Source organism: Phocoena phocoena, chromosome 20 (assembly GCF_963924675.1).
Source record: "Phocoena phocoena chromosome 20, mPhoPho1.1, whole genome shotgun sequence".
Taxonomy (NCBI): domain Eukaryota; kingdom Metazoa; phylum Chordata; class Mammalia; order Artiodactyla; family Phocoenidae; genus Phocoena; species Phocoena phocoena.
In genome coordinates, this window is record NC_089238.1 from 46,639,282 (window position 1) to 46,651,859 (window position 12,578).

General features: G+C 39.8%; 1 protein-coding gene and 1 pseudogene across 2 annotated transcripts in view; both read right to left on the bottom strand.

Moving 5' to 3' along the window:
• Positions 1-12,578, bottom strand: part of GLG1 (golgi glycoprotein 1) — a 146,964-nt gene that overhangs the window by 76,654 nt on the left and 57,732 nt on the right. The window lies entirely within an intron of this gene.
• On the bottom strand, positions 161-823 carry LOC136140829 (STING ER exit protein pseudogene; annotated as a pseudogene).

Sequence of the window (12,578 nt, forward strand, 5' to 3'; positions counted from 1 at the left end):
GACTCACAGACCTCACTGAATCTAGGAGAATCAAAGGGAAACAACATAAAGCCTTCTGCTGGGGCATAAAGGTAGGAACCAGTCCATGTAGTCTAAGAAAAGCTCTTTTTCCTCTTGATCTAAATGTTTGCTTCCAGCTGGGTTCAGAGAAAGGTCCTGATCATTTGAACTGATAGTTAGTCAAAGTCCCTTTCATGTTTGCTTTCTTGGCTTCTAGTTCAGCTAGCTCTTGCAACTGCCTGTTGCTCAGGACTTTGCGTTCCAACTGTTTTTCAATCACTTTGGCATTCTGTGCACACAAGTCAGCAACTTCCCTAGCCTCAGTCTTCTCTTCCTCTTCATCAATAGCAGACACAGTGACAGAGCTGAACGTGCCCATGTCTTTAGTCCATTTGGTCATTATCACCTTCTTAGGAGGCTCTTGTTTCTGGGTATGTATTTCATTTTCCCAAAACCCTGGCCAAACTTGACTACTGCTCCATCCACAATGGAGGTCATGGGAGCATTCTTCAGCTGGGACTGGCAGAAGAGTGGCAGTCTACACTTCGTACACTTCTTCCTGTGCTGTCCTTCCACACCTTCAGGCCTCCAAAGATACATAGTATCTTCAACTTGTGTTACAAAATTTGTGACTGTGTTTGGCAGCATCAATTACATAGACCAATCCTGGGGACTCATGGGTAATTTCTCTGACAGTCCAGTACCAGGACCATCTGGCAACACGAAGAGTAACAGACATCAAGGGGCTTCTCACCATCATCATATTCCTCCCCAGGTCGGAGGTGTTGGAGCAGACAACTGACCAGGGCACTACTTTAGGTGTAGTTCAGAGAAACAGCCCAAAAACTCAACACCAAGAATGTTACTCAATGTTACTTCTATAGGAACATGATACAATTTAAAGGGATAAAAGATAAATAGGCAAGACCCCCCACACACAAATTAGGGCCCATTTAACCCTGGTTCTTGGACAGTCAGAGGACTATGATGAGGTCAAGACTTACTTGTCTTATACCTTTAAAATGAAAAATATCCTCAATGGCCTTTAATTCTAGTTATATATATATATATATATATATATCCATATCTATATCTATATCTATATTATAGTAGGAATTAGCAAACGGTTCTGCTCTGGTTCAGGTAACACACTTACTCATAGATGAAAAATACTGGCAAGACTTGCAGCTTTGTCAAGTACTAATTCATTCACCTTCAATGAGGTTTTAGCTCTATTTTAAAAATATGAAAGCACAACAACCTGGCTAATTACTGGACTTAGCAGCTCACACACCAAGACCGAGCAACTCTTGACTCATTGACTGAATGATCCATATCCATGAAGATGCTATGCCCCAAAATTCACTTTGAGAAGTCAAATTACATCTTATTTTTGCCTAAGAAAACACTAAAACTTGTTCAAATGACCAAATGGAAACACTCAAAATTAATAAAATTTATCATCTTCTGTGCCCAGAGCAGGTAATGACAAATAAGGATATAGTAATCTAGTTACTGAACAAAAACTGCATCATTACATTATGGCCCAAAGGATACACATTGGATTATCATTTTACAAATCTTAAAGTTTATTAAGAAATGTAAATTACAGGGCTTCCCTGGTGGCGCAGTGGTTGAGTCCGCCTGCCAATGCAGGGGACACGGGTTCGTGCCCCGGTCCGGGAAGATCCCACATGCCGCAAAGCGGCTAGGCCCGTGAGCCATGGCCGCTGAGCCTGAGTGTCCAGAGCCTGTGAGAGGCCACAACAGTGAGAGGCCCGCGTACCGCAAAAAAAAAAAAAAAAAAAAAGTAAATTACAAATCCAAGTAATTTTCTGTACTATAAGAAATATTGTGGGCCTCCCCAGTGGCGCAGTGGTTGAGAGTCCGCCTGCCGATGCAGGGGACACGGGTTTGTGCCCCGGACCAGGAAGATTCCATGTGCCGCGGAGCGGCTGGGCCCGTGAGCCATGGCCGCTGAGCCTGCGCGTCCGGAGCCTGCGAGTCCGGAGCCTGTGCTCCGCAACGGGAGAGGCCACAAGCGGTGAGAGGCCCGCGTACCACAAAAAATAAAAAAATATAAATAAATATTGTGAAGTTTTTCCCCATCCCCCCCCCATTTTTCTATTATGAATCAGAAATAAAGGTACCTATAAACTGTAGGAGACAGGTCATCCTCAAAAGAATGTTTAGAGATATTTCTTTCACATACAGAGCTCATTCAACGTTTTCATCAACCTTCCATTTGGGACTGCCTAACGTTGAAGAAATACAGGGATGGTTTTGTAATGACAAGTGCTTTAAAATCCAATTATGGCCTTGCAAGGACTCTGCCTCACTTCACCATCGTGAATGAATGAGTTTTTCTCGAACTAAATCATCCTCATGAGAGCCTACTATCAGCAAAGAGAAAAACGTTACCTCCTACCAACTCTTTTTTTTCTCCCTAGGAGACAACTTAGAAATTCAGAATCCAATTTAGTCCTAATTTGGGGGGGGTGGGGAAGAAAAAAGAGTCAGGCATTCTATCAAATGCTTGGCCAGATTCCCCTTTAACCTTCAAGGGAAAGAATCTTGGACAGGTCTATCAACGTGGCTTCCAGCCATGATGGGCACACCGATGTAAAGAGATAAAAGACCTTGTTTTTCATTGCCCAGTTTCCTGGATAAAGTCAGTTTTGGTGCCCATGTTACAAGAGTGGCACCTAGAGCATTATCATTCAGTCTAAAGCGCCTAATATTTATAAACTATTTTGCAGACAATTCATCAAAAAGGACATACTTCCTCTGAACTGTGAGGCTGCAATGACTACTACTACTATGCCAACACTACAAAAATATAGCACCAAAATTCTTCTGAAATAGCTACTCACAGTATTTTTCATACCTCATAAAAACAGACACCATATAGTAGATCCCCTCATTTCATCGTGTTTGAGAGGAAACATGGTAGAAAGAATTCTGGATTAGGAGCCAAAAACCTTAAGTTCTGATTCCAGTTCCATTGTATATTGATTGCATAACAAGCCTTGATCAAGTCACATAATTCTTCAGGCTTCAAATTTCATGTCTACAAAACAGATAAATCCTGCTTTACGTACTTCACAGGGCTGTTCAGAGTAGAATTATTTAAAAGGCCTTTGAAAATTATACAGGGCCTTTCAAATATAATACTGGCCCTTCAGTCTCTGCACATAATCTAATCAAATAAACATCAAAAGCAACATTACTGCTTTCTAGTAGTCCATAATTCATGCAGGAGAAGAATAAGAATTCAAAATAAATGACATACATATTTGATTGTACTTGTATATACTATCTCTGAAAGGACACATAAAAATACTGACTTTCACTATATACCCTTTTGCATTTTTTGAATTATGTACCACATGCAAAAAAGAAGAAAAAAGAAGAAAAATCAAAGATAATTCCATTTTAAGACATAAACATAGACACCTTTGAAAATATCTGGAATACATATTCATGGTTGGGGCACCGAGGAAATTTAATGATATACCCTCCTCAGTCCGTATTTTTCTCTTTTTTTCTCTTCCACTGTCTATTCCAAAGAGGGTAGTGGTGGGGAGGAAATATGGAATATCAACATCTTCTGGGACATGGCAAGTGGAAATCTGGCCCTTTTAAGAGTCCTACAGGGGACTTCCCTGGTGGGGCAGTGGTTAAGAATCTGCTGCCAATGCAGGGGACATGGGTTCGAGCCCTGGTTCAGGAAGATCCCACATGCCACGGAGCAACTAAGCCCATGCGACACAACTACTGAGCCTGCGCTCTAGAGCCGGCAAGCCACAACTACTGAAGCCCACGTGCCCTAGAGCCCACGGGCCGCAACTACTGAGACTGTGTGCTGCAACTACTGAAGCCTGCACGCCTAGAGCCCACGCTCCACAACAAGAGAAGCCACCGCAATGAGAAGCCTGCGCACCACAACGAAGAGCAGCCCCTGCTTGCCGCAACTAGAGAAAGGCTGCGCACAGCAACGAAGACCCAGCACAGACAAAAATAAAATAAATGAATGAATGAATGAAAGAATAAATGTGTATTAAAAAAAAAAGTCCTACATTGGTAGTTCTTCTCTAAGAAAAGCACATTAACAATTTTTGGCCTAGTTTTCCCAGTGTGGTCAACTGTTACATGGGAGTTTTAAAATGAGAGATGAAAACAAAATTCTCTGAAGAGCATTATAGGAATTATGAGAAGAATGTCATCCTCATATACTGTTGGTGGAATTGTAAACTGATGCAACAGCTATGGAAACAGTACAGAGATTCTTCAAAAATTTACAAATAGAACTACCATACGATTCAGCAATTCTCCTCCTGGGTATTTACCTGAGGAAAACAAAAACACTAATTTGAAAAGATATAAGCACCCCTATGCTCACTGCAGCAACATTATTTACAATAACAAATATATGGAAGCAGCCTAAGTGCCCATCAACAGACGAATGGATAAAGAAGATATGGTACACACACACACACACAATGGAATATTACTCAGACATAAAAAAGAATGAAATCTTGTCATTTGCAACAACATGGATGAACCCAGAGGGTATTATGCTAAGTGAAATAAATCAGACAGAGAGAGACAAACACTGTATGATATCACTTATATGTGGATTCTAAAAAAAAAACACAAATGAACAAACATAACAAAACATAAACAGAGTTACAGATACAGAGAAGAAACAGATGTCTGCCAGGGAGAAGGAGGGTAGGGGGAAGTAAGAAATAGGAGAGGGGTATTAAGAGGTATAAACTTCCAATTGCAAAATAAATGTCATGGGTATGAAATGTACAGTGTGGGGGATATAGTCACTAACCACATAATATCTCTGTATGGTGACATATGCAACTGGACTTATCATGGTGATCATTTTGGAATGGGGAGAAACAATGAATCACTATGTTGTATAACAGGAGCTAACATAGTGTTGTAGGTCAATTATATTTCAAGAACAAACAAATAAACAAACTCATAGAAAAAGACATCAGTTTTTTTTTTTTTTTTTTTTTTTTGTGCAGTACACGGGCCTCTCACTGTTGTGGCCTCTCCCGTTACGGAGCACAGGCTCCGGATGCGCAGGCTCAGTGGCCATGGCTCACGGGCCCAGCCGCTCCGCGGCATGTGGGATCTTCCCGGACCGGGGCACGAACCCGTGTCCCCTGCATCAGCAGGCGGACTCTCAACCACTGCGCCACCAGGGAAGCCCAAGACATCAGATTTGTGGTTACCAGAGAAGAAGGGCAGGGGGTGGGGAGGGTAAGAGGAATTGGACAAAGGCAATCAAAAAGTACAAACTTTCAGTTATAAAATAAATAAGTACTAGGGATGTAATGTACAACATGATAAATATAATTAACGCTGCTCTATGTTATACATGAAAGTTGTTGAGAGTAAATCCTAAGATTATCATCACAAGAAAAAAAATTTTTCTATTTATTTAATTTTGTACTTCTAAGAGATGATGGATATTCACTAAACTTTTGTGATAATCACTTCATGATGTATGTAAATCAAATCATTATGCTGTATACCTTAAACTTACACAATGCTGTATGTCAATTATATCTCAATAAAACTAGAAGGGAAAGAAAAGGAACAGAATGTCAATTTTAATACGGTACCTCTTATACTCTTTATTTGCCATCTCAGATGATTTGGAACAGCTGAATATAGGTACAAATGTGTCAGAACAGTGGCTACTACAGCCAAATGCAAAGTGGGAAAGGAGACTAAAATAGAGACAAAATTTCCAGACATCTGACAATACTATTAATGTTTATACCCAGTAAATCTGGAATGATTCTATCAATGTAGCTCATTACCCCCAATCCAACTATGCTACTTCAATAATTGTGAAAAGATAAAACCAAAAAATGGATATAAGATTACAGGATGCAAAAAAAGTCGTGAAATTAAATATAATTTCTCATGCTCCATACCCAAGTATCTAAAAATACCACATTTCTTCCATACTGACTAGTGGTGAGTGCACTGTTTACTTTTACTGGCCTGATGAGAAGAAGCCAATAGGGCTGAATTGCCAGACTGTACAGAACCCTTTCTGTATAACCCATTTCAGATGATTGGTGCTGCTTAAGAGAACAGCTGTGATTCAGGGACTGGCCTTCTATCTGAATTAAGTCTGCAACTACATTGCATAATTCTGAAGGATATGCAAGTTTTGAAGCAGGAATGCACAGGAGATAAAAATTCAGTTAGATGAGAGAGATGAAGAACTTTAAAAAAATAATAATATTTTACTTATTTATTTATTTATTTAGGCTGTACCGGGTCTTAGTTGCGGCATGCAGGATCTTCATTGCAGCGTGAGGGATCTTTAGTTGCAGCATGCGGACTTCATAGTTGTGGTATATGGACTCTTAGTTGCAGCATGCATGTGGGATCTAGTTCCCCGACCAGGGATTGAACCCGGGCCTCCTGCATCGGGAGCACGAAGTCTTGACCACCAGGGAAGTCCCAATGAAGAACATTTGAGTAGGTCTTCCCTGGTGGCGCAGTGGTTAAGAATCCGCCTGCCAATGCAAGGGACACGGGTTCAAGCCATGGTCCAGGAAGATCCCACATGCCGTGGAGCAACTAAGCGGGTGTGCCACAACAACTGAGCCTGAACTCTAGAGTCCGTGAGCCACAACTACTGAGGCTGCATGCCACAACTACTGAAGCCTGTGCGCCTAGAGCCCGTGCTCTGCAACGAGAGAAGCCACCGCAGTAAGAAGCCCGCGCACAGCAACGAAGAGTAGCCCCTGCTCGCCACAACTAGAGAAAGCCTGCGTGCAGCAACGAAGACCCAATGCAGCCAAAAAAAGAACAGTTGAGTATGGTAAGTTGGAATGGGGGAAGAAGAGTACCTGATACCTTAACACCAGTGGATGCTTAAATGGGCTTGAAAAGTGGTAGAGGAACAGCAAAGAGTTATCACATAAATAGTCTCCTCTCAAAAGGGAGTCACATGGAGAAACTGAAAGGGCAAAAGAAATCACTATTGAACAGGGACTTCCCTGGTAGTCCAGTGGTTAAGAATTCAATGTCCCCCTTCCAATGCAGGGGACATGGGTTCAATCCCTGGTCGGGGAACTAAGATCCCACATGCTGCGGGGCAACTAAGCCCGCATGCCGCAAATACTGAGCCTGTGTGTTGCAACAAACTGAGATCCTACAAGCCGCTCAGCACGGCCAAAAAACAAAAATCCCATTAAAGCCACTTGACGTCAAAGCCATTTAAATATCTCATTTTTTTACTTCTTCCTGTCAAAGTGGTATTCTCCTTTACTGTAGTAAGTTCTAATAAATTCAGCTTTGCTTTATTAACAGATTGGTGAAATTTGGAGGAGTTCATCAGGTTCTATGCCAATAGATCCTTCAACATCCAGTTCAAAGGCATTTAGGGCTGAACAGGGGAAAACTTAATTGATATATTTTAAAAACAATCTTCTGGGGTTAACAACATCAGTAATGTACATAAAATCTAGAGAATAAAAAAAAAAATCTAGAGAAATCTTCAAAAGTTTTCCATATTTCTTCTTGCTTAGATAATATCATTCTATATTCGGTAGAACAAAGGTACATTAATTGTATGTTAATAATTACCATTATATCAAACTATAAAGGCTGAAATGATAGAATTAAACACTTACTCTGGGAAATATTGATAAATTAATATAAACATTAATAAAGATACAATATTTAGTAAGAATTATCCATAATCTCTAAATCACATCTTTGCCTTTTAAAGTGGTAATTTTCTATTATAAAATTGATTTGAAACGAAAGTGCAAAGAACAAAAAACCAGGAGGATCCTTTTGCTGGTAAGTTCAGTTGAGCCAATGATCACTATATGACCTGAATATATAATAATTCCCCACACTTCAGTTACAATAGGTAGGAAACTGAATAAAAAGCAAGACAGTTTGACTCCAATTGGCTATCTAATATGATTCTATAAAAACAGATAATTAGGGCTTCCCTGGTGGCGCAGTGGTTGAGAGTCCGCCTGCCGATGCAGGGGACACGGGTTCGTGCCCCGGTCCGGGAAGATCCCACATGCCGCGGAGTGGCTGGGCCCGTGAGCCATGGCCACTGAGCCTGCGCATCCGGAGCCTGTGCTCCGCAACGGGAGAGGCCACAACAGTGAGAGGCCCGCGTACCGCCAAAAAGAAAAACAGATAATTTACCTTTTTGAGGAAGGAGAAATACTGTTATAGAAATAACTGGGAGAGGTGAAAGGAGATAGGCAGAACAATCACAGATCCTTTTAGAATTATTATTATTATTATTATTTTTTTTTTTTTTTGCCGTACGCGGGCCTCACTGTTGTGGCCTCTCCCGTTACGGAGCACAGGCTCCGGACGCGCAGGCTCAGCGGCCATGGCTCACGGGCCCAGCCGCTCCGCGGCATGTGGGATCTTCCTGGACCGAGGCATGAACCCGTGTCCCCTGCATCGCCAGGCAGCCTCTCAACCACTGCGCCACCAGGGAAGCCCCCTTTTAGAATTATTGTTTTAAAACACTGTAAGTTTGTCAGTGGTTTAAATATGCATTACTTCTCCAGTAAAAAAATATTTACTTCCAATAATGGAAACAAAGGACACTTCCAGGTATTGTGGAGCACTCATTACTGTATAGTCTGTAGAACTGGCTATGCAGCATAGACTTTGGAGAGACATACCTGGGATCAGATCAATTTGGGCTCTTCCAGGTACTAGCTGTGTAACCCTGGACAAATTATTTAACTTTTGTAAGCCTAAATTTCCTTACCTATAAATGAGGATAGTAAGAGTATTTATTACACATGTAGCGATAAGTAGAGCAAAACACATAAAGCACCTAGCACAGCGCTCATTGTAAATATACAATAAATATTATCTATAAAAATAATAACATTTATTATTATTATAGTATACTTCTAGAAGAGTTAATTTTGTACTGCCCCAACCCCAAAATAAACCAATTTCAAAAATAAGGAAAAAAAACAGAGGTTTTCTTTTTAAATCTAAGATACATAGATTCTTAGCCGTAGGAAGGCAACTTCAGTTTACGTAGTTCAATTACATTAGGATAAACTAGACTAAAGGAATACATTAATTTAGGAAATTAAGGTAGAAAAATCTTATCCTAATGGAAAGAACAGTCTGTAAATCACTTCACCAAGTTTGCTCAGCACAAATGTGTGTGGAATTTGTCTTGCTCCTCACTCTAATCTCTCAATCTAATATCCATATACAAATCCAGGTTAGATATCTGTTTTGAACTTCATTTAGGTTTTTGTTTCTAAGTAAACATCAGAAGTTAAATAGTTTTGATTTTGTTCACTCAACTGTTTTAAGGATCCAAACAACCTCTGTATTTGGTTGTATTTAAGTCCAACTGTTTAGATGCAAGTATCTTTAAATATGCAAACAAACCAAGGTTCTTAGTCATCTAAAATCGCTTTTCTAAATTTTACTTGGTAAATGTTTCTAGCCCACTGCTGGCAATCAATGCACTTCTCTCATCACATCAAACTCCAGTTGATTCATTTTGTGAAAGTGAATGCTGCTTGTCACCAACTGTCAATTTTAATAAGCAAGACTGATGTCTTTGACAATTCAGTCAATGCCATGCATCTGTCTGGGTTTGTTACTTTAAATCACCTGACAGCCACCTGCGAACAGATCGTACAAAGCAGTGCAAAAGTGGTCTAGGGTTACACTACCATAATTCTTTCAAATACACTCAGACCTTACAACAGTATCTTTAAAATTCTGATCATCACAGTTATTATTCTTCAGAAGAGTACTGGGAAATCTAATGTCTAAAATAGAAGCCTTTGATTTAGGGTCTCTGAATCTTTAGTCTACACCAGAAATATAGAAGATAAGGATCTATGACTGGAGGAAAGTTCACTATTTCAAACACAATATTTTAAATTCTGACATGTGATACAAATGAAATGCCTCATGGACTACAGAAAGAGGACAGAACAAGTAACATAAGTGAGCCACAGAAAGCACACAAGCATTTTCCCAACTGAAATCTTACTAAATAATCCACATCACAGAACTCGAATGGGGAAAATCTCTCCGCATTAGGCAGGGCATAACTATACCTATTCAGAAGCAGGACTTAATATCTAATAACCCCAAACATATTTTTGTTTCAGCTTCAGAAGAAAGAAAAAAAAAGACTGGGGAGAGGGGAACAGTAGAAAGTCAATTTTGGATTGCTTTCTCTCTTGCTTTTGGTGCCAAGGAATATTTTTAACCTTTTACCTAGACTCTCTATGATCCTTATTTTCACCTCAGTATGCCAGAAGAAAAGATTCAAGCATTTACCTGAGACTTCTCTCTGTAATACGGACTAAATAAAATCCATAAAATGCAACATTCTAGGACTTATTTAAAATACACACTCGGGGACTTCCCTGGCTGTCCAGTGGTTAAGACTTCGCCTTCCAATGCAGGGAGTGTGGGTTCGGTCCCTGGTTGGGGAGCTAAGATCCCACGTGCCTTGCGGCCAAAAAACCCAAAACATAAAACAGAAGCAGTATTGTAACAAATTCAATAAAGACTTAAAAAAAAATTTTTTTTAAATTAAATACACACTTCAATTGTAAGCTGTACTGTACACACCTTTATGTCTACTCTGAGTCATCTGTCTGGTTAAGAATCTTACAACATTATGAATGTTGGTGGCTAGTTATACCATTAACATAAAGAATTCAGAAGCATATATATAAGCCAAAATATGTGATTCATGACAGATTTTAAAAGAAAAATTTAGGACATAATTCATACGAGATATCTTAGTATCATCTAATTAAGTAACTTACTAAAAACCTTTAGCCAGAATTTTAATTTTTAAACTTCATCTCAAAATTACCAAATACACATTTCTTTTTTCAGGTATAGAAGAGTTTATTTTACATCATAGTACATTGTGAATACCAAATACACATTTTAAAACACAAAATAATATGGGATAGTTTTGGTCTAACAGCCAGTTAATGAAGTTTGAAAAGAAAGATAAGTGAAGGTATTAATATTCCCTTTCCAAAAGGCTTGACACTGAATAAATGATCTCAACATCCATGACTTACCAAGTAATTTATTAGACTGGTTACTAAATTGTTCCTGCTTCCGAAACAAAGAAACAGTGCATAGGAATTGGAAATCGAGTTCCCTGGTTTAAAAGAGTCTCTTATAAGTTCATTTTGGTGGCACTAAAAATTCCTAAGTTTTTCTGACAGCTCATACAACTCAATACAAAAAAAAACAACCCAATCGAATAATGGGCAGAAGACCGAAACAGACATTTTTCCAAGGAAGACATAGAGATGGCCAATAGGCACATGAAAAGATGCTCAACATCACTAATTATTAGTGAAATGCAAATCAAAACTACAGTGAGGTACCACCTCACACTGATCAAAATGGCCATTATTGGGCTTCCCTGGTGGCGCAGTGGTTGAGAGTCCGCCTGCCAATGCAGGGGACACGGGTTCGTGCCCTGGTCTGGGAAGATCCCACATGCCGCGGAGCGGCTGGGCCCCTGAGCCTGCGCGTCCGGAGCCTGTGCTCTGCAACGGGAGAGGCCACAACAGTGAGAGGCCCGTGTACCACCAAAAAAAAAAAAAAAAAAAAAAAAAGGCCATTATTAAAAAGTCTACAAATAACAAATGCTGGAAAGGCTGTGGAGAAAAGAGAACCCTCCTACACTGTTGGTGGGAATGTAAGTTGGAGTAGCCACTATGGAAAACAGTATGGAAGTCCCTCAAAAAACTAAAAACAGAGTTGCCATATGATCCAGCAATCCCACTCCTGGCCATATATCCAGACAAAAATATAATTTGAAAAGATACATGCACCGCTATGTTCATAGCAGCACTATTCACAATAACCAAAACATGGAAACAACCTAAATGTCCATCAACAGATGAACTGACAAAGGAGATGTGGTACCTAATACAATGGACTACTACTCAGCCATAAAAAAGAATGAAATAATGCCATTTGCAGCAACATGGATGGACCTAGAGATTATCATACTAAGTGAAGTAAGCAGAAAGAGAAAGACAAATACCATATAATATCACTTATATGTGGAATCTAAAATATGACACAAATGAACTTATCTAAAAAATAGAAACAGACTCACGGACATAGAGAACAGACTTGTGGTTGCTAAGGGGGAGTGGGGTGGGGGAGGGATGGATTGGGGGTTTGCGGTTAGCAGATGCAAACTATTATATATAGAATGGATAAACAAAGTACTACTGTATAGCACAGGGAACTATATTCAATATCCTGTGATAAACCATAATGGAAAAGAATATAAAAAAGAATGTGTGTGTGTGTGTGTGTGTGTGTGTGTGTGTGTGTGTATAACTCAATCACTTTGCTGTACAGCAGAAATTAACACAAAATTGTAAATCAACTACAGGTCAATAAAAAAAAATTCCTAAGTTTTTCTGGTTTTATTTTGCTCCCTGGGCCCCTTGGAGGTGGTAGTACCTCAATTAAAAACAGTAACAGGGCTTCCCTGGTGGCGCAGT